Here is an 18,585-nt window from a genome sequence, read left to right as displayed (position 1 = left end):
ACGAAAAATAAAAGTAAAAGTAAAATGGAGGCCCTGAAGTGATTGAACTCAATGTTCAGTCCGGCAGGCTGTAGTGTGCCTTATCGGTAAATGAGATGCTGTTCCTCGAGCTTGCGTTGATATCCACTGGAACATTGCAGCAAGCCCCGGACAAAGATGTGAGCATCAGAGCAGGGGGGAGTGTTGAAATGGCAAGCAACCGGAAGTTCAAGGTCCTGCTTGTGGATTGAGTAGAGGTGTTCTGCAAACCGATCACCCAGTCTGCGTTTGGTCTCCCCAGTGTTTTTTAGTTGTAGTTTTAGAGATACAGCACTGAAACAGGCCCTTCGGCCCACCGAGTCTGTGCCAATCATCAACCACCCATTTATACTAACCCTACACTAATTCCATATTCCTACCACATCCTCACCTGTCCCTATATTTCCCTACCACCTACCTATACTAGGGGCAATTTATAATGGCCAATTTACCTATCAACCAGCAAGTTTTTGGCATGTGGGAGGAAACCGGAGCACCCGGAGGAAACCCACGCAGACACAGGGAGAACATGCAAACTCCACACAGGCAGTACCCAGAATTGAACCCGGGTCGCTGGAGCTGTGAGGCTGCGGTACTAACCACTGCGTCACTGTGCCGCTCTAAATGGAGAGGAGACCACTTTGCAAGAACGAATACAGTATACTACATTGAATGAAGTACAAGTAAATCGCTGCTTCACCTGAAAGGAGTGTTTGGGGCCTGGGATAGTGAGGAGAGAGGAGGTAAATGGGCAGGTATTACAACTCCTGCGATTACAGTGGAAGGTGCAATGGGACGGGGTCGAGGTGGTGGGGTAATGGAGGAGTGGACCAGGGTGTTGCGGAGGGAACGATCCCTTCGGAATGCTGACAGGGAAAGGGAGGGGAAGATGCGTTTGGTAGTGGCATCACGCTGGAGGTGGCGGAAATGGCGGAGGATGACCTAAATGTATGGACTGAGTTCAAGGCCCAAATGAACATTGGTGTGAATGGAACATGTGCAACCTAGAAACAGCGGTGGTAACCCAGAAAGGCTTTAAGAACATGAAAGTGAATGTTACAGTCGACTGAGCTGCAGTAAAAAGAAATGGAAGGAAGTCAGTATTAATAGTGGAAGGAATAATCAGAGAGAAGAGGTGGGTTTGAATGTTGGAGCCTGAAGGACAGGCATGTGTAAATGCGATGATGTAAAAAGAGACAATAGTTTTCATCCATCAAGAAGAAATACATTTTCATGGAGTAAAGATTGGTTATTTGCTGCATTCCATTAGCAGGTACAGCAGCCAGTTTAAGACATAAAGCAAGCTCTATCTTGATCGGTGTTGCCGTGACCACAACACAGAGTATTCACCATTACACATTCACAGTCCCACTCAATCAGCTGCGATAGTCTAACACGGATTGTTAAACAAAGATCTTTTTAGTGAAGAGGATCTTACCATGAAAGCTAACAGACCTGCTGAATATTTCCAACATCTTCTGCTTTTATTTTCAACTTTACATCTGAGCAGCTTTTCTGACGATATAACACAAATTATGACAGCATTGGGATTGGAAACCCCATCGCTCATGAGATTGGAACATAAGTCCACATAACCACACTAATGGCGATTAAATTCTGGCACTGATGACTGATAAATAAAAGTGAGTTTTCTTGCTGTGCGCTCTCTGAGTCCAGGGCTTTGTAATGAGAATGAAGGAAATATGAGAACTTTCTGAGCCGTGTTCCTGGGACGATGTGGCCGAGAGGTTCAGTCGACGGCCCATGAATCCATTACACCTGCACACATGGTTTTGAATTCCATCCTCATGGTTATTGTGTTGAAGAAGAATGTGTTCTTTCATTCCTTTTTGCAACACGTCCAAGATTCCTGAATCTGAGTTCCATCCTTCCCCAGGCCGCAGTGGGGGAGTTATGTATTGCTGCCTACTCTGTTTGCTCTTTCTTTCAGGGAGATGTGGAGAGTATAAGATCTGAGCTATGTGAAGTATCAAAGTGGATAATTGTATCCTGGTGAAAGGAATATCTCTCCACAGATGCTGCCTGACCTGCTGAATGTTTCTAGCATTGTCTGTTTTTAATTTTATGCTTTCACGTTAACGGTTTTCTTTTTTTTTTACTTGCCGCAAGGGCGCAGCTCCAGGCACAACTTTTCTGTGTTCTTCTCACACACAAGTTTGCTCTTTATTTTACTGCATACGCTGAAAAATCAGCCGTTTCCACACACATTGATATGTGCCATGACTTTCAAAAACCTTTTCTCATAGTTTCTGAGAGTCTAAGCGTTTCTTAGTGAATTCACAAGGACATGGGTATTATGGAGGCTGAGAGGGAATATAAGGGGTTAATATGCTATCCAGAGGATCTAAAGGCTATAAGTGTGTACAGTAACAGTAAGGGACTCTCAGAGTATATCAAAGAAATAACAGAGCATATTAGAGAAGATCATGAGCTGAAGGAGATTCAAAGTGTTTAAGGAAGGGTCAGGATCTATCAGATAGGATAAAGAACGCTCAGGATGTATTAGAGAGGATAACGCATGATCAGGTTGCATCAGATATCTCCATCCTCAATGATGTGGGAGCCCAGCACATCAGTGCAAAGGACAAGGCTGAAGCATTTGCATCCATCTTCAGCTGAAAGTGCTGAGTGGATGTTCCATCTTGGCCTCCTCTTGATGTCGCCAGCATCACAGGTGCCAGTCGTCAGCTAATATGATTCACTCCACGTGATATCAAGAATCGGCTGAAGGCATTAGATACTGCAAAGGCCCTGAAAACATTCCGAAAAAAGAATTGGAGACCTGTGCTTCAGAACTTGCCGCTCCCCTAGCCAAGCTTTTCCAGTACAGCTACAATACTGGCATCTACATGGCAATGTGGAAATTGCTCAGGTATGTCCTGTACACAACATGCAGGACAAATCCAACCCGGTCATTTACCCGATCAGTCTAATCTCGATCATCAGTAATGTGATGGCAGGTGTTGTCGACGGTGCTATGAAGCAGCACTTGCTTAGCAATAACCTGCTTAGTGACGCTCCGTTTGTGTTCTACCAGGGTCACTCAGCTCCTGAACTCGTAACAGCCTTGGTCCAAACATGGACAAAAGAGCTGAACTGTAGTGGTGAGGTGAGATTAACTGCCCTTGACATCAAGGCAGCATTTGACCGAGTTTAACATCATAGAGCGAATGGGTATCAGGGGGAAAACTCTCCACTGATTGGAGTCATACTGTGCTCAAACAAAGAGTGTTGTGGTTGTTGGAGGTCAATCATCTCAGCTCCATATCACGATTGTAGCAGTTCTGCAGCGTCGTGTCCTGGGCTCAACCATCTTCAGCTGCTTCATCACTGACTTCCCTCCATCATCAGGTCAGAAGTGAGGATGTTTGTTGATAATTGCACAATTTTCAGCACCATTCGTGATTCTTCAGATACTGAAGCAGTCGATGTTCATATGCAGCAAGACCTGGATAATATCCACGCTTGGACTGATAAGTGGTGAGTAACATTCACGCTACACAAGTGCCAGGCAATGACCAGCTCCAACAAGAGACAACCTAACCATCTCCCCTTGATGTTCAGTGACATCACGAACGCTGAAACCCCGACTATCAACATTCTGGGAGTTACCATTGACCAGAAATGGACCAGCCAGATAAATACCGTGGCTGCAAGAGTGGGTCAGAGGCTGGGATTACTGTAACAAGTAACCGACCACCTGACACCCCAAAGCCTGTCTGCCAGCAAGATGACACAAGTCAGCAGTGTGACGGAATACTCTCCGCTCTCCTGAATTTTGTTGGAGCTGCACTCACTCAGGAAGCTCGAAACCATCCAGGACAAAGCAACCCGCTTGAGTGGCACCCCATCCACCATAACCAAACATTCACTCCCTTCACCAGCGATGCAGAATGACAGCAGTGTGTATCATCTACAACATGCACTGCAACAACTCACCACAATTCCTTCGACAGAACTTTCCAAATGCGTGACCTATCCCACCTGGTAGGACAAGGACAGCAGATGAGTGGGAACATCACCATCTGCAAGTTCCCCTCCAAGCCATACATTATCCTGACTTGGAATATATCACCATTCCTTCACTGTTATTGGATCAAAATCCTGTATCTCCCTCCCTAACAGCACCGTGGGTGCACCTATATCACATGCACTGCAGCAGTTCAAGAAGGCATCTCAACACCACCTTCTCAAGGGCAATTAAAGATGGGCAATAAATGCTGGTCTTGCCAGCGATGCCCACAACCCACAAAATGAATTTTAAGCAGTCGGGAATTAAACAGAAATCAGCCAAATTAGTGGCACTGGTTTGTCCTGGCTGTCTCTCTTTCGGCTTCCATCACTCTCGGTATATATGGCTGTTTGTTCACTCTGTAGGAGTCAATGTGGTTCACATTTTGTAACTTTGCAGCAGACATGTTTGCTGTTCCTTTCTCCTGTTCCCCCTTGATTATTTCTGCCTGTGTGTAACTGAGGCTGCGTTTTCTGTAGGTCTTGACCAGGTGGCCTCATCACACAGGTTGCAGCACTTACTCTACTTCCAGTCCTTTGTCTGGTGGCCTTTCTGCTTACAGCTGCTTTGTATTTGGCCGCCCCGTGTCTGGAATCTCCACATAACTGAATGTCCTCATCCTTGGGCATGATGCAAGGTGAAGGACCGCGAGGCTGTTTTGGAAAGTATTTGCACTTGGGAATGTGAAAAATCGAAAAGAACCAAAATAAAATCTGGTCTCCTGCTTTGTGAATCTTCAGAAATGCTTTGGGAAATGGGGCTGTTACTTTATTTTGGGGTTGTTCTTGGAACAGAGATGGCTGAAGGGAGATCTGATTGAAATGTACAAAATGTTGAGGGGCCTGGGTAGAGTGGAGGTGAATGGCCGATTTACTTTGGCAGAGAGGTCAGTGACTCGGAGCATAGATTTAAAGTGATTGGTAGAAAAATTAAAGGGGAGATGAGGAACAATCTTTTCATCCAGAGGGTGGTTGGGGTCTGGAACTCACTGCCTGAAAGGGTAGTTGAGGCACAAACCCTTGACTCATTTAAGAGGAGTCCAGATATGCATCTCAAGTGTCATAATCTTCAGGGCTACTAACCAAATGCTGGAAGATGGGAATAGAAGGGGTGGATCAATTTTTGGCCGCAAAGATGCAATGGGCCAAGTGGCCTCTTTCTGCACCTTAAACTTTCTATAATTCTGTTATTCTACAATTCAAGATGAGAACACAACGCACCACATTTAAAGCGACAAGGGAAAAAAGAAGTTTCTCTCTATTTCCCCTACTAATTCATTTCCTAATCCTAAAATACTTAATCAAATCACCCATTAAACTCCGATATTCCAAGGAATGCAGGACACAGTATTCCAGGTGTGCTCCAACCTGCATATTGTGTAGTTGGAGCAAAACGTCTCCTTTATATAACAGAATAGAATTGAATCATAAAATTGTTACAGCACAGAAGGAGGTGTTTCTGCCCTTCATATTTATGCAGGCTCTCTGCAAGAGCAACTCAGCTGTCCAACACACCCGCCTTTTCCATCCAGCTCTGCACATTTTTTTTTCATCAGATAATTATCCATTCTTTTCCTGATTCGTTCTTGAGAAATGTGGGTCCCTGGCAATGCCGGCATTTACTTCCCATCCCTAATTGCACTTGGGAAGGTGGTAGTGAGCTGCCTTCTTGTACCGCTGAAGTCCATATGGTGAGGTACATGCACAGTGCTGTTAGGGAGGGAGTCCCACGATTTTGACTCAGCAATATAGTTCCAAGTCAGGATGTTGTGTGACTTGGAGGGAGCGTGGTGTTCCCATGCATCTATTGCTTTCGTCCTTCTAGGTGATACTGGTTGCGAGTTTGCAAGGAGTTGTGAAAGGAGCATTGGTGAATTGCTGCACTGCACCTTGTATATGATACACACTGCTGTCACTGTGCATCGTACTGGAGGAAATGAATGTTTAAGATGGTGGATAGGGTGGTGATGAAGCGGGTTGCTTCCTCTCGGTTGGAGTTGAACTTCTGGAATACTGCTGTGACTGAAATTATGCAGGCAAGTGGAGAATATTCCATCACACTCCTGACTGCTGCCGACTAGATAGTGGACAGGTTTTGGGGAGTTAGAAGATGAGTTGCAGAATTTCCAGCCCCTGACCAACTCTTGCAGCCACAGTATGTTTATCGCTGTTCCAGGTTTCTGGGCAAGGCTGATCCCCAGGATGTTGATGGTGGGGGATTCAGCGATGATAATGTCAGGGGGAGATGTTTAGATTCTCTGTTGGTGGAGATGAAAATTGCCTGGCACTTGGGTGGTGTGGATGTTACTTGCCACTTTTCAGCCCAAGCCTGAATGCAGTCCAGGTCTTGTAACATGTGGACCTGGACTGCTTCAGAATCTGAGACGTCGAGAATGGTATTGAACATTATACAATCATCTGCAAACATCCCCATTTTTGACCTTATGATAGAGGGAAATTCATTGATGAAGCATCGGAAGATGGTTGGGCCTAGGACACTACCCGGAGTAACTCCTGCAGCAATGTACTGGGGCTGCAATAATTGGCCTCCAGAACCACAATCACGTTCATTTGAGTTTGGTAGGACTCCATCTCGTGGAGCATTTCCCCCCTGATTCCCATTGCCTCCAGTTTTGCTTGATCTCCTTGATGCGATACGAAGTCTACTGTTACCGTGCTGGCAAAGGCAGTCACTATCACCTCTTGAATTCAGCTCTATTTTCTATGTTTGGACCAAGGCTGTAATGAGGTCTGGAATTGAGTGCCGCTGATGGATCCCAAACTGAGCATCCGTCAGTGATTGATTACTGAGTAAGTGCTGTTCGATAGCACTGTCGATGATACCTTCCACAAATTTGTTGATGATTGAGAGTAGATTGATGTGGCAGTAATTGGCCGGATTGGATTTCTCCCGATTTTTGTGTACAGGACATAAATGGGCAATTTTCCACATTGTCGGGTAGATGTCTATTTTACAACTGTACTGGAACAGCTTGTCTAAGGACATCGCTAGCTCTGGAAAACAAGTCTTCAGTATGTGGCATAATGGTGCAGTGGTTAGCACCGCAGCCTTACAGCTCCACTAACCCGGGTTCAATTCTGGGGACTGCCTGTGTGGAGTTTGCAAGTGTTTGCGTGGGTTCTCACTGGGTACTCTGGTTTTCTTCCAAATGCCAAAGACTTGCAGGTTGATCGGTAAGTTGGCCATGAGAAATTGCCCCTGGTATGGGTAGGTGGTCGGGGAATATAGGGACAGATCAGGATGTGGGATTAGTATAAATGGGAGGTTGATGGTCGGCTCAGATTCGGCGGGCCAAAGGCCTGTTTCAGTGCTGTATCTCTAAATATGACAGCTGGGATTTTGTCAGGGCCCATGGACTTTTCTGTATCCAGTGCCTTTACCAATCTCTTGGTATCACATGGATTTAATCGAATTGTCTAAAGACTGGCATATAAGATGGTGAGGACCAATTCTGTCTTCAACCCAGGACTGAATATGCTTCCACTTCACTCTCAGCATTGGGAATAGATGAGGCCCCAGCAATGTTACGTGGGGCACTGCACTCATTACGGCCTGCCAACTTGAAAATGCTCCATTTATCCCTACTCTTTGCTTTCTGTCCGTTAAGCTCTATGTCCTCTTTGCATGCTAATATATTAGCCCAATTCCATGAGCCTTTATCTAGTGTATTAATCTTCTGTGGTATCTTATTGAATGCTTTTTGGAAATCCAATTATACTATATTTCCTGGTTCCCCTTTATCTACCCTTCCAGTTACATTCTCAGAATTCTGTAATAAATTTGTCAAGCAAGATTTCCCTTTCGTAAAACCATGTTGATTTTGTTTGATCAGACTATGATTTTCTAAATGCTTGTTCAGACTTCCTTGAACATCGATGAGAGCATTTTCCCGACCACTGATGTTAGGCTAACTGGCCTGCAGTTCGCCATGTTAAGCGCATGAAGCTGGGGCTCCAGTGGCGCTGTTGGTTAGCATGTGGTATTTATGCAACAGTGCAATTAGCGAGCAAATGCCAAAGTTGTGAGTTCGAGCCTCACCTGCAGCACATATTGTAGAGACAGGGAGCAATGTGAAGCATCTCAGCAGTGATGAGAGCTGTGATCGGTGAGTCTGAACTGACCAGAAGAGGAGAGAAAAATAATTGAGGTGACATCACAGGAAGAGGAGCCACTTGGAGTGAGCGCACTGCTGAACATCACAGTCATTTGCAGCACAGAAGGAGACATTTCGGTCCATGCTGGCTCTGCAGGGAGCTGTGCACTTACCTACGATAACGGTAACTTAAAAAAAGTGCTGGAAATATCCAACAGGTCTGGCAGCATCTGTGGAGAGAGAAGCAGCGTTAATGTTTCAGGTCTGTGACGTTTCCTCAGAACTGACAAAGGTTAGAAATGTGGCCGGTTTTAAGCAAATAAAATGGAGGTGGGGCAAAAACTAACACGAGGCAAGGTGTTGATGCGCGCAGCCCTGCAAGCCTATTTTTCTCTCAGTCGTCCTCTTGAAGTTATTGATCATTTCTGCTTCCACCACCCTTGTGGGCAGCGAGTTCCATGTCATTGCCACTTGCTATGTAAAAACAGGACTTCCTCATATTCACCCTGCATCTTTCCCCCCCAGAACTTGCAATCTGTTTCCCCTACTTCTGGTAGCATTTGTTAATGGGAACAGTTTTTTCTTGTCTAATGTATCTAAGCCTGTCATAATCTGGTACACTTCTATTAAATCTCCCCTCAATCTCCTTTGTTCGAAGGAGAACAAACCCAGCTCTTCCAACCTATCCTCCATCCCTGGAACCATTCGGATAAATCTCCTCTGCACCCTCTCAAGGACCCTCACATACTTCCTGAAATGCTGTGACCAGAACTAGACGCAGTACTCCAGTTGTGGCCTAAACAGAGCATTATAGAGATTCACGATAATTGTACTGAGTAGTTCTATTTATAAAGCCCAAGATTCCATGTGCTTTACTCACCATTCTCTCAATATGTCTTGCCAGCTTCAAAGATCTATGCACCTGCAACCCCAGGTCCCTCTGTTCCTGCACACTCTTTAGAACTATGCCATTACTTCTAAATTGCCTCGCCCTAATCCTTCTGCCAAAATGCACCACCTCACACTTGTCAGTATAAACCTCCATCTGCCACCATTCTGTCCATTCTGCGAGCCTATCTATGTCCTGTTGCAGACTGTTCATATCATGCTCACTGTTTGCTGCAGCTCCAGGTTTGGTGTCATTCGCAAATGTTGATATTCTACTTTGTATTCCAAGATTCCAGTCATTTATATAAAGTAAAAAAAAAAACAGTAGTCCCAGCACTGACCCTTGGGGAACACCACTGTCTGCTATCCTCCAGTTTGAAAAACAACAATTTCCTTTGACTGACTGTTTTCAGTCCGTAAGCCACTATTTTATCAATTGGACACAGACCCCCTGTTCCATGAGCCACAATTTGGTTAGCAAACTTTTAATGTGGTACCTTGTCAAATACTTTCTTAAAATCCGACGAAACAGCATTCAACACATTCCCTTCATCAACTTTCCCTGCTACTTCATCAAAAAATTCATTTAAATTAGGCATGCATGATCTGTCTTTTACAAATCCATGCTGACTATCCTTAATTAACTTGAACATCTCCACGTGCAAATTGATATTTCCCTAACTATTGTTCCGAAAATCTTCCCCACCACTGATGTTAAACTAATTGGCCTACAGTTGCTCGTACTCTCCTCCACATTTCTTCAATAAGGGTGTCACATTTTCCACTCTCCAATTCTCTGGCACCTTCTATCCTGACTCAAATTTCCAGGACTTGTGGAAAGACCGTTACCCATCTTGGACTGAGCCTGAGGAGACGTTTCTCCAACAGACGCTGATTTTGACCTTGAGGTACAATTCAAATTTCCACTTCCTCGGAGATGTCTCTTTGTCTGTGCCTTAGATCTCACCTCGGACTTTCTCTTGCACGTGTTTCTGGCATGATTTGTGTTTGAGTAACTATTGGTGCTCAACTCATAATCAAACTATCTGAATCATTCGACTCATTTGATTTTTTCCAACTTCCTTCTTTTTTGTGACCCTCTGAAGGTAAAACATGATCTACATGTACAAACCTAACCTTTCCACTATCAAACATCTTAACTAAATATGTGCGAGGACCACATCTTCTACCACTATCACTGGTCACCACTTCAACCACTTGTGATGATGATTCTTCAATCTATCCTTCTGGTTCAACTTTAGATATCTTTCTCCCACTCTCGCTCTCTCATGACTCTCTTTCTTTCTTGATTATTTCTCTTCTCCTAACAGTGTTAAATGTGGCTTCAGCAATGAAAACCTCGTTCTTGGCTGCCAGCTGAGAAACAATTCAGCTGGCGTTATGCTGGTAGCAGTGTGAGGGGTGTTACGATAGATAAACAGAAAGTTCAGCAATCTGTGATCCAATGATAACTGACTTTTGTTCAGATTGGTATCCAGCATTTGCTTGACAAGAGCATGCTTAACAATCTGCACTGTGCGCTCTGCTGCTCCTTTGGAATCAGGATGATACAGTGGAACTCTTGTGTCTTTTACAACATTTGTTCTCATGAATTGTACAAACTCTTCTGAACAAAACTGAGGTCTGTTTTCAGACACAGTTTCCTCTGGGAACCCATAAGCAGAAAACAAACTGCACAAAATGTCTGGAGTTTTGCTAGTTGTTCCTCGATTCATCGGAATCCCCTCAACCCACTTCGAATGTCTCTTTATCAATGAACATCTGTTGTCCTTCTAATTCTGTAAAATGTATGAGCAGCCTCTGCCACACTCTAGCTGGCCATTTCCCTGGCTGAAAAGGTACCGATGGCGGCTTCCTTTCCACTGCTTGACAAGTTCCAAATTATTTCACTGTTTCCAATGTCCTTCTCTAACTATGGCCACCAAAGATATCTCCTCACTAGACTCTTCGTCAAACATATCCCTTAGTGATCATCATGAAGATCACATAGCAACTGCAATATGTACTTTCCAGGGATGACAACTCTAGCTCCCCACAGGACATAAATTTGATCAATCGACAACTCATTCTTATGCATAAAAAATGCCTCGAATTCTAAATCCAGTATCTGTGTTTCCGACCCATTTGTGTTATATTTGTGCACCCTTGCCAATACGGAGCCCCTACGAGTTGTTCTCCCAATGTCATCTGCTGTGACTGGAAACTCGTCTTCGTCCAAAGCCCACATCCCAGGAACAAGTAAATTAAAAAACTGCTCTGCAAGGAGAGGAATCACATGCGAGTTTAATCTCTTTGAACACATCGTAATGCACAAGTATCACGCCCTCTACAAGTTGACTTTTATGCCATTTGAATGCCTTATCACCCTCCTTTGTCCGATTCCACGGAAACCCTTCCTCAAGAGTTCATTCAATGGATGCAATAATGTTGCCAGATCTGGTATGAATTTACCGCAGTAATTTATGAGGTTCAAAAAAGATCTGAGATCAGATGTATTCTGAGGTTGTGGCACATTTCTAATTACTTGAACCTTACTCTTGGTAGCATGTAACCCATTCTTGCCTACTTTGTGACCTAAGTGCATGACAGAATTTTGAAACATTTCACATTTGTGTTCCATCATCCGAACTCCATGCTTTTCCAAGCGTTGGAACACCTCTTTCATCTGCCGTCATAGGTTTGCTTGTTTGGAGCACAAATATGTTTGTCATCCAAATAACACACTACCACCTCCAGAATGTGATATGACTTTCACCTCAATACGAAAAAGCTCGCTCATATTTAACTGAAGTGCTGCGAACCTGTTTCTCCCAAACAAGGCTGGTTTTTCACTATTTCACAACAATGATGGACAATTTTGCACATTGCTCATTGTATGTGACTGCAACCAATACACTTCCAATTTGGGAAATATTCTCTCCTCCACAACTGTGTAACTCTACTCATGATTTTTCCAGCGGATGTTGACTCAACCTTTCACGATACAGCGATTCTGAAATTATGCTAACTGATGCACCTGTGTTGACCTCCATGTTGTATTTAGTCGTTTGTGGGACGTGGGCATAGCTGGAAAGGCCAGCATTCATTGCCCATCACTAATTGCCCTTGAGACGGTGATGGTGGTGGTGAGCTTCCTTCTTGAACTGCTGCAGTCGTTGGGGTTTAGGTACACCAACAGTGCTGTTGGAAGGGAGTTCCAGGATTTTGCCCCAGTGACAGTGAAGCAATGGTGACATAGTTCCAAGTCAGGATGGTGTGTGTGTATTGGAAGGAAACTTGCAGGTGCTGGTGTCCCCATGCATTTGCTGTCCTTGTCTTTCCAGGTGGTACAGGTCGCGGGTTTGGAAGGTGCTGTCGAAGGAGCCTTAGTGAGCTTTTGCAGTTTATTGGAGCTCCATCCAACGATACTTGGACCACGATGCTATGTGAATTTTCATTGGCCATCCTTGTGCTTCTGATCACATGCATCTTAAATGATGCCTCATCAATCTGCTGCTGTTTGACAACCATATGCAGTGAATGATGTTTCCTCCTGCCTGTGTTTTCACCGGTGACCTTCTTGCGACATGCCTTCGCAAGATAACACTTCTTCTTGCAGCTCTCGCACTCTGCCTTCACAACGGGACAATTCTGGGCTCAACGTCGGCCTCAACACCGTTAACAGGAATTTATTTAACACTGCTACTACCATAATGGCCTCCTCCCATTTTCTTACTAGCAACACCCACATGACCCCCACCAGTTGCCATCTTTGGGACCTTCTGCTTACTCATATGCAGCTTATTTACTTCAGCAGATGACTGACCGTTGTTAACTCTCACTTCTCTCGAGTCAAATTCAGCCATGTCCATGGACAGTGCTGTTTGAAAAGCTATGTCAAAAGTCACCTTTGGCAATGTCATCAACTTACTGTGAATGTGCTCACCCTTTAATCTGCAACCAAATCTGTCACACAACACACACTCTTGAAATTCTCCAAAATTTACAATGAAGTGACAGCTTTTGGAAGGCCACAATAAACTCCCCAATGTCCTCATTGGGCAGCTGAATCCTTGTTCCAAACTGATAGATTTCTGCAATCTTCAATGGTTTCGGATTGTAATGCTGCTCAAGCTTAATCAAAATGTCCTTCAGCGGCGTGTCCTTTAGTTTTGCTGGGGTGAGAAAATTATTGAGCATCTCATACATTCCGGGCCTGCTTCAGTCAAAAATATCCCTCTGTCTTTTCCCACACTGCCTGGTTGACAGCTACATTATCAGGATCTTCGAGGGGATTGTTAACAGTGAAAAACATCTCTATTCACTCCACGTACACACTGAAAGACTCTCAGTCATGGTCATACTCCCTCAATCACGCAATAATTCCCTTAGACACAGCCATCTTGGAAGGTCAGTCCAATAATTTAATTACAATCCGACCACAGAATGTAATTTGTAAGCATTAATTTGGGCTTCCAATGGCGGGACTGTTCCCCAGCATCCCCAGCGATCTATGAATATGCCCTGCTCATTCCACAGGAGCACAGCGCGCAGGGGGCAGTGCAGGCCAGTATTTCGAGCATGCGCATTGTCTGTATGATCACAGCCGTGTGAGTTCTCTGGAGGACGCATTTGCAGCGGGTAAGAGTTGATGGGGCACAGGAGAACCGGCGGGCGACCGGAGAGGCTTCAAAAACACCTGGTGTCGGCCTCAAGCCCCGAATAACAAGCTCTAGTTCCAGCATTTGCGGCTCCGGGGTATTCCCTGAGTGGCCCAGGTTAACGTCTGCGACCTCTGGAAAGGAAGCCGGGAGGCTTTAGGCGCCGCCATCTTGAGCAGAGAGAGGTGCGCATGCGTTTCCATCTTGTTGCCGACACTGAGAGTGGGCGGGGCTTCAGAGTCCAAGTGACCAGGAGGGAAAATCATTGACACTTTGATTTGTTTCCCACTCAGCAAACAGGGGCTGGAATACTGAACCCAGCCAGAGTAGAGGGAGGGAGAAAACTGTCAGCGGAGCAAAGAAATCGTGCAGATGATGCCATGAGTTTGGATGCCCAGGGAGAAGGGAGAGCTGTGAGACGGGGATTTACAGCTTTGGGGAACAAAAGAGGAAAAATGTTGCATTGAAGCTAGAATTGTCTGCTATGAATTTCTATCCTGCACTTAGAGAGCACCTTTATAACCTCCTTTATAACAGGGTATTAGAAGAGAAGGATTAGCAGACGGGAAAAATTAAACCAAGCATCACATCAAGATCTGAAAGAATCATTCGATTCATCAGCACCTGAATATCATCGGACTTTGTCTGTGGGGAAAGATTACAAACATCAGTGTGACTGGAAAAACTGCAAGGCACCCACACCCGAGTGAGAGTGTTCCAGTGCACTGACTGTGACTGAGCTTTCACCAGTTACACACCAGTTACACACATTCACAGAGGAGAGAAAACATACACGTGTTCTGTGTGCAGATGAGGCTTCAACTGATCATCCAACGTGCAGAACACAAGGACATCTGCACCATGGAGAAACCTTGAAAATGTGGGGACTGCAGGAAGGGATTCAATTACCCATCTGAACTCGACTCATCAACGCAATCACACTGCGGAAAAGCCGTTAACCTGCCCTGTGTGTGGAAAGGGATTCGATCAGTCATCCCACCTGCTGCCACACCAGCGAGTTCACACAGAGGAGAGACCATTCACCTGTTCCATGTGTGGGTAGGGATTCATTCACTCATCTAACCTCAATGAACACCAGCAGCTTCACACTGGGGAGAGACAGTTCACCTGCAATGCGTGTGGGCAGGGATTCACTTGTTAACCAACCTCAATTCACACCATCTTCTTCACACTGATAAGAATCTTTTAAATGTTCTGACTGTGAGAAGAGCTTGAAAAGCAAAAATCACATGATGCAGCACCAGCGAGGTCACACTGAGGAGAGACCATTCACCTGCTCTGAGTGTGGGAGGGGATTCGCTCAGTCAATCAACCTGCTGAGACAACAACGAGTTCACAAGTGACTGCAGGGTTTGGATTCTGCTGTTATTGCTGCTGTTAATCACATCCAGGACTGAACCATTTTCATTCTGATAGTTGGGGTTTGTTTCTGCTGATGTTGATTATCCCAGTAACTGGGCTGAAGTTTAATATTTGGATATATCTTCAAGAAATATTAATTTCTTCAAGATAAGTGGAGACTAATTGATGAGGCAGGATCTAACTGAAATGTGCAACGGGTTTGAGGGGCTGAATAGCCTGCTCCAGTTCTATATGTACTTTCTCCCCAGACTTCCCCCACTCTCCAACTCTGTTCACCTGCTTGTTTCCAGTTGCAGTGCCTTCTCCCCAGTTCTCCCATGACTTTCCATTCATCAGTTGTGTTTCAGTCCAAGTCTATTCGGGTCATAGAAACAGGAATCGGCCTTTTATCCTCTCGAGTCTATTCTGCTATTCAATGAGATCATGGCCGATCTATGACTTTACTTCATTATATCCAAGTATTATTTTAATACTTGCTTCCACAGTCTGTTACAATCGGATTTAAAAATGCCTTTCATTTACACTGTATCTTTAAAGTAGGAAAGTGTCTGAAGGTGCATCTCAGAACATAAGCGGAAAATCAGGCAAAAATTGACACTGAGCCAAAGAAGGGTAATTAGAATGACTGACTAAAAGATTGGTCAAAATCGTAGGTTTTTAGTAGCGTCGTAAAGGAGGAGAGATGTGAACTGGCAGAAAGGTGCAAGGAGGAAATTCCAGAGATTCGGGCCGGTGACTGAAGGCACAGGCAATGGGACAGAAAGACAGTGAGGGCTGTGTAAGAGGCCAGAGTTGGAGGAATGCAGAGTTCTCTGAGGGTTGTACAGCTGGAGGAGATTACAGATATAGGGAGGGGTGAGGCCTTGAAGAGATTTGCAATGAGAATTTTAAAATGGAGGCTTTAGAGGACCTGAAGCCATCGTAGATCAGTGGGCTCAGTAATGATAGATGAGTGGAAATTTGAGATGCTTGGAGCATGAGAATAGACAAGCAGTCTGACAACACAGAAACACTGGAGGGGTCAAGAGAAGTGGCGGTGATGTCGAGATGAGTGACATCATCACACATGTGGAACCTGATCTCATGTCTTTGGATGATGTCACTGAGGGGCAGCAGATAGATGGGGGATAGAGGCGGCCATCGATAGATTCTTGGAAAACTTCAAAGGTAATGGGGTGAGAAGAGAAACCATTGCTGGAGATTCCTTGGCTATGATTGGATAGGTCGACTGGGAGGTGAAGAAGTCTGAGGCGGGATAGTGCCCCACAGGCACAGAGAATGTCCTTTGTGACATGGATTCGAGCTGTTTCAGTGCTGTGTGATGGAAACCTGATTGGAAAGGTTCAAACATGGAATTCTGGGAAAGATGGACACGGATTGGTGGCATAGAGACATTCAGTGACTTTGGAAAGGAATGAGAGGGTGAAGATGAGGTGGTAGTTTACAAGGACAGAGAGGTTGAAGGTTGAGGTTTTGAGGAGGTGGGTGATAATGGCAGTTTTAAAAGGGAGCAGGAAGTAACTGAGGAAAGGAAACTGTTTACAATGTCAGTTAGCACGAGGGCCAGGAAGGGAAGTTGTTTGATTAGTTTAGTGGTTACATTACAGAGACAACCATTAAAAGCACGGTTCACTGGCCCATATAGATTGATCAAAAGATTGGATAAGGTAGGTTACTTTATTGACACCCCTGATCACCGGGAGAACTGGTTGTGTCACATTAATATGCTCGAACAACATTACCACAGGGAGGAGGATAAGCCAATACAGGTATTTCAGTTAAACGGGACTGTTGACAAGGAAATGGATTGTGAGGATGAGGCAAAAGCAGGCCGAGGAAATTCTCCGAATTTCCAAAGAAGGGTCACTGACCCGAAACGTTAACTCTGCTTCTCTTTTCACAGATGCTGCCAGACCTGATTAGATTAGGTTAGAGATACAGCACTGAAACAGGCCCTTCGGCCCACCGAGTCTGTGCCGAACATCAACCACCCATTTATACTAATCCTACACTAATCCCATATTCCTACCAAACATCCCCACCTGTCTCGATATTTCCCTCCCACCTAACTATACTAGTGACAATTTATAATGGCTAATTTACCTATCAACCTGCAAGTCTTTTGGCTTGTGGGAGGAAACCAGAGCACCCGGAGAAAACCCACGCAGACACAGGGAGAACTTGCAAACTCCACACAAGCAGTACCAGAATCGAACCCGGGTCCCTGGAGCTGTGAGGCTGCAGTGCTAACCACTGCGCCACTGTGCCGCCCTAAAATGACACTAGCTTCGCTGTGAGCAGGGTTTGAACCAGCGTGGGAAAACCTCCACCGGATTTCAAGTCCAACGCCTGAACCACTCGGCCATCACAGCACAAAGGCTGAGTGGTTCTAGCATTTCTTGTTTTTATTTCAGATTTCCAGCATCCGCAGGATTTTGCATTTATTTTAGTATTTAATTCACTGCCACTTCTCTTCCAGGAATGCTTACCTTGAAGAAGTTCTGCTCTTCTCTCCGACGGGATTTTCGTTTGTCTCTTTTACCTTGTTCACCTTCATTGCTTTCTATTTCCCTCCTGGTGTTTGATAAGGTGTCTACCAAAACTCGTTTTCACAGCCACATCTAATTCCTCAGTGACTGTCTCCGGCTCCAACTTATTCCACGTGGATTCCAACTGCAGTTTCACCAATCATGCTTTGAATCCACCCAGGATCACAGGTATCTCCGAGAATAACAACGTTCTTCGCACTGCTACTCTCGCCGCATCCTGAGATCCACACTCAGTGCGATGCGCCACCACATGCACACACTGGACCTCTCTCTCCAGCAGCACCGCCTCACCTTATCTCAAAGCTGTTCTACTGCGCAGTTTCATTTCATCTTTCATCTCATCCGAGTTCTGAAGAAGGGTCACTGACCTAAAACGTCTGCTTCTCTTTTCACAGATGCTGCCAGACCTGCTGAGTGCTTCCAGAATTTCTTGCTTTTATTTCAGATTTCCAGCATCCGCAGTATTTTGCTTTTATTACATGGTGGAAAGAAGGCGGACTCCGACCCAAATTCTCATTTAAAGGACTGCATAGACAGAGTGGGCAACACCATATGTCTTAAAGAGACAGATGTGTTGGAGTGATCCTGTCAAATTCCTTTGACACCCCAAGGTAAGACAAGATCAGCTTCTGTTACCCAGGACTGGGTTTTTCCAGAGTCACGTGATGCCACATAGGTTAAGGGGTGCTCGAGAAACTTCTCAGAGAATAGTGAACCCAGTAGTGGTCAGTGTTCCGAGCTCTGCAGTGCACCTGGCTGAGGTGATGGACAATAGGGACACTTCGAAGGAAAGCACGAAACAACTGGAGACTATGCTTGGAAATTTGAAATGGGTTAATTGGGACAATCATTGAAAAACTTTAAACTGAAAATGGTCTGGTGGAACTTGTTGCTGGAGTCCCAATATTCTTGAAAAGTGTATCATTTGTTTTTTCAATT

General features: G+C 45.0%; 1 non-coding gene across 1 annotated transcript; it reads right to left on the bottom strand.

The window, feature by feature from the left end:
* Positions 1-17,386: 17,386 nt before the first annotated feature.
* Positions 17,387-17,469, bottom strand: trnas-uga (transfer RNA serine (anticodon UGA)). Its single transcript has one exon. It is a non-coding gene; the product is annotated as a tRNA-Ser (tRNA).
* Positions 17,470-18,585: the final 1,116 nt, after the last annotated feature.

Source organism: Heterodontus francisci, chromosome 34, assembly GCF_036365525.1.
Source record: "Heterodontus francisci isolate sHetFra1 chromosome 34, sHetFra1.hap1, whole genome shotgun sequence".
NCBI lineage: Eukaryota > Metazoa > Chordata > Chondrichthyes > Heterodontiformes > Heterodontidae > Heterodontus > Heterodontus francisci.
The sequence above is the reverse complement of the archived record's forward strand: the minus strand, read 5'-3'. Positions and strand labels throughout refer to the sequence as shown.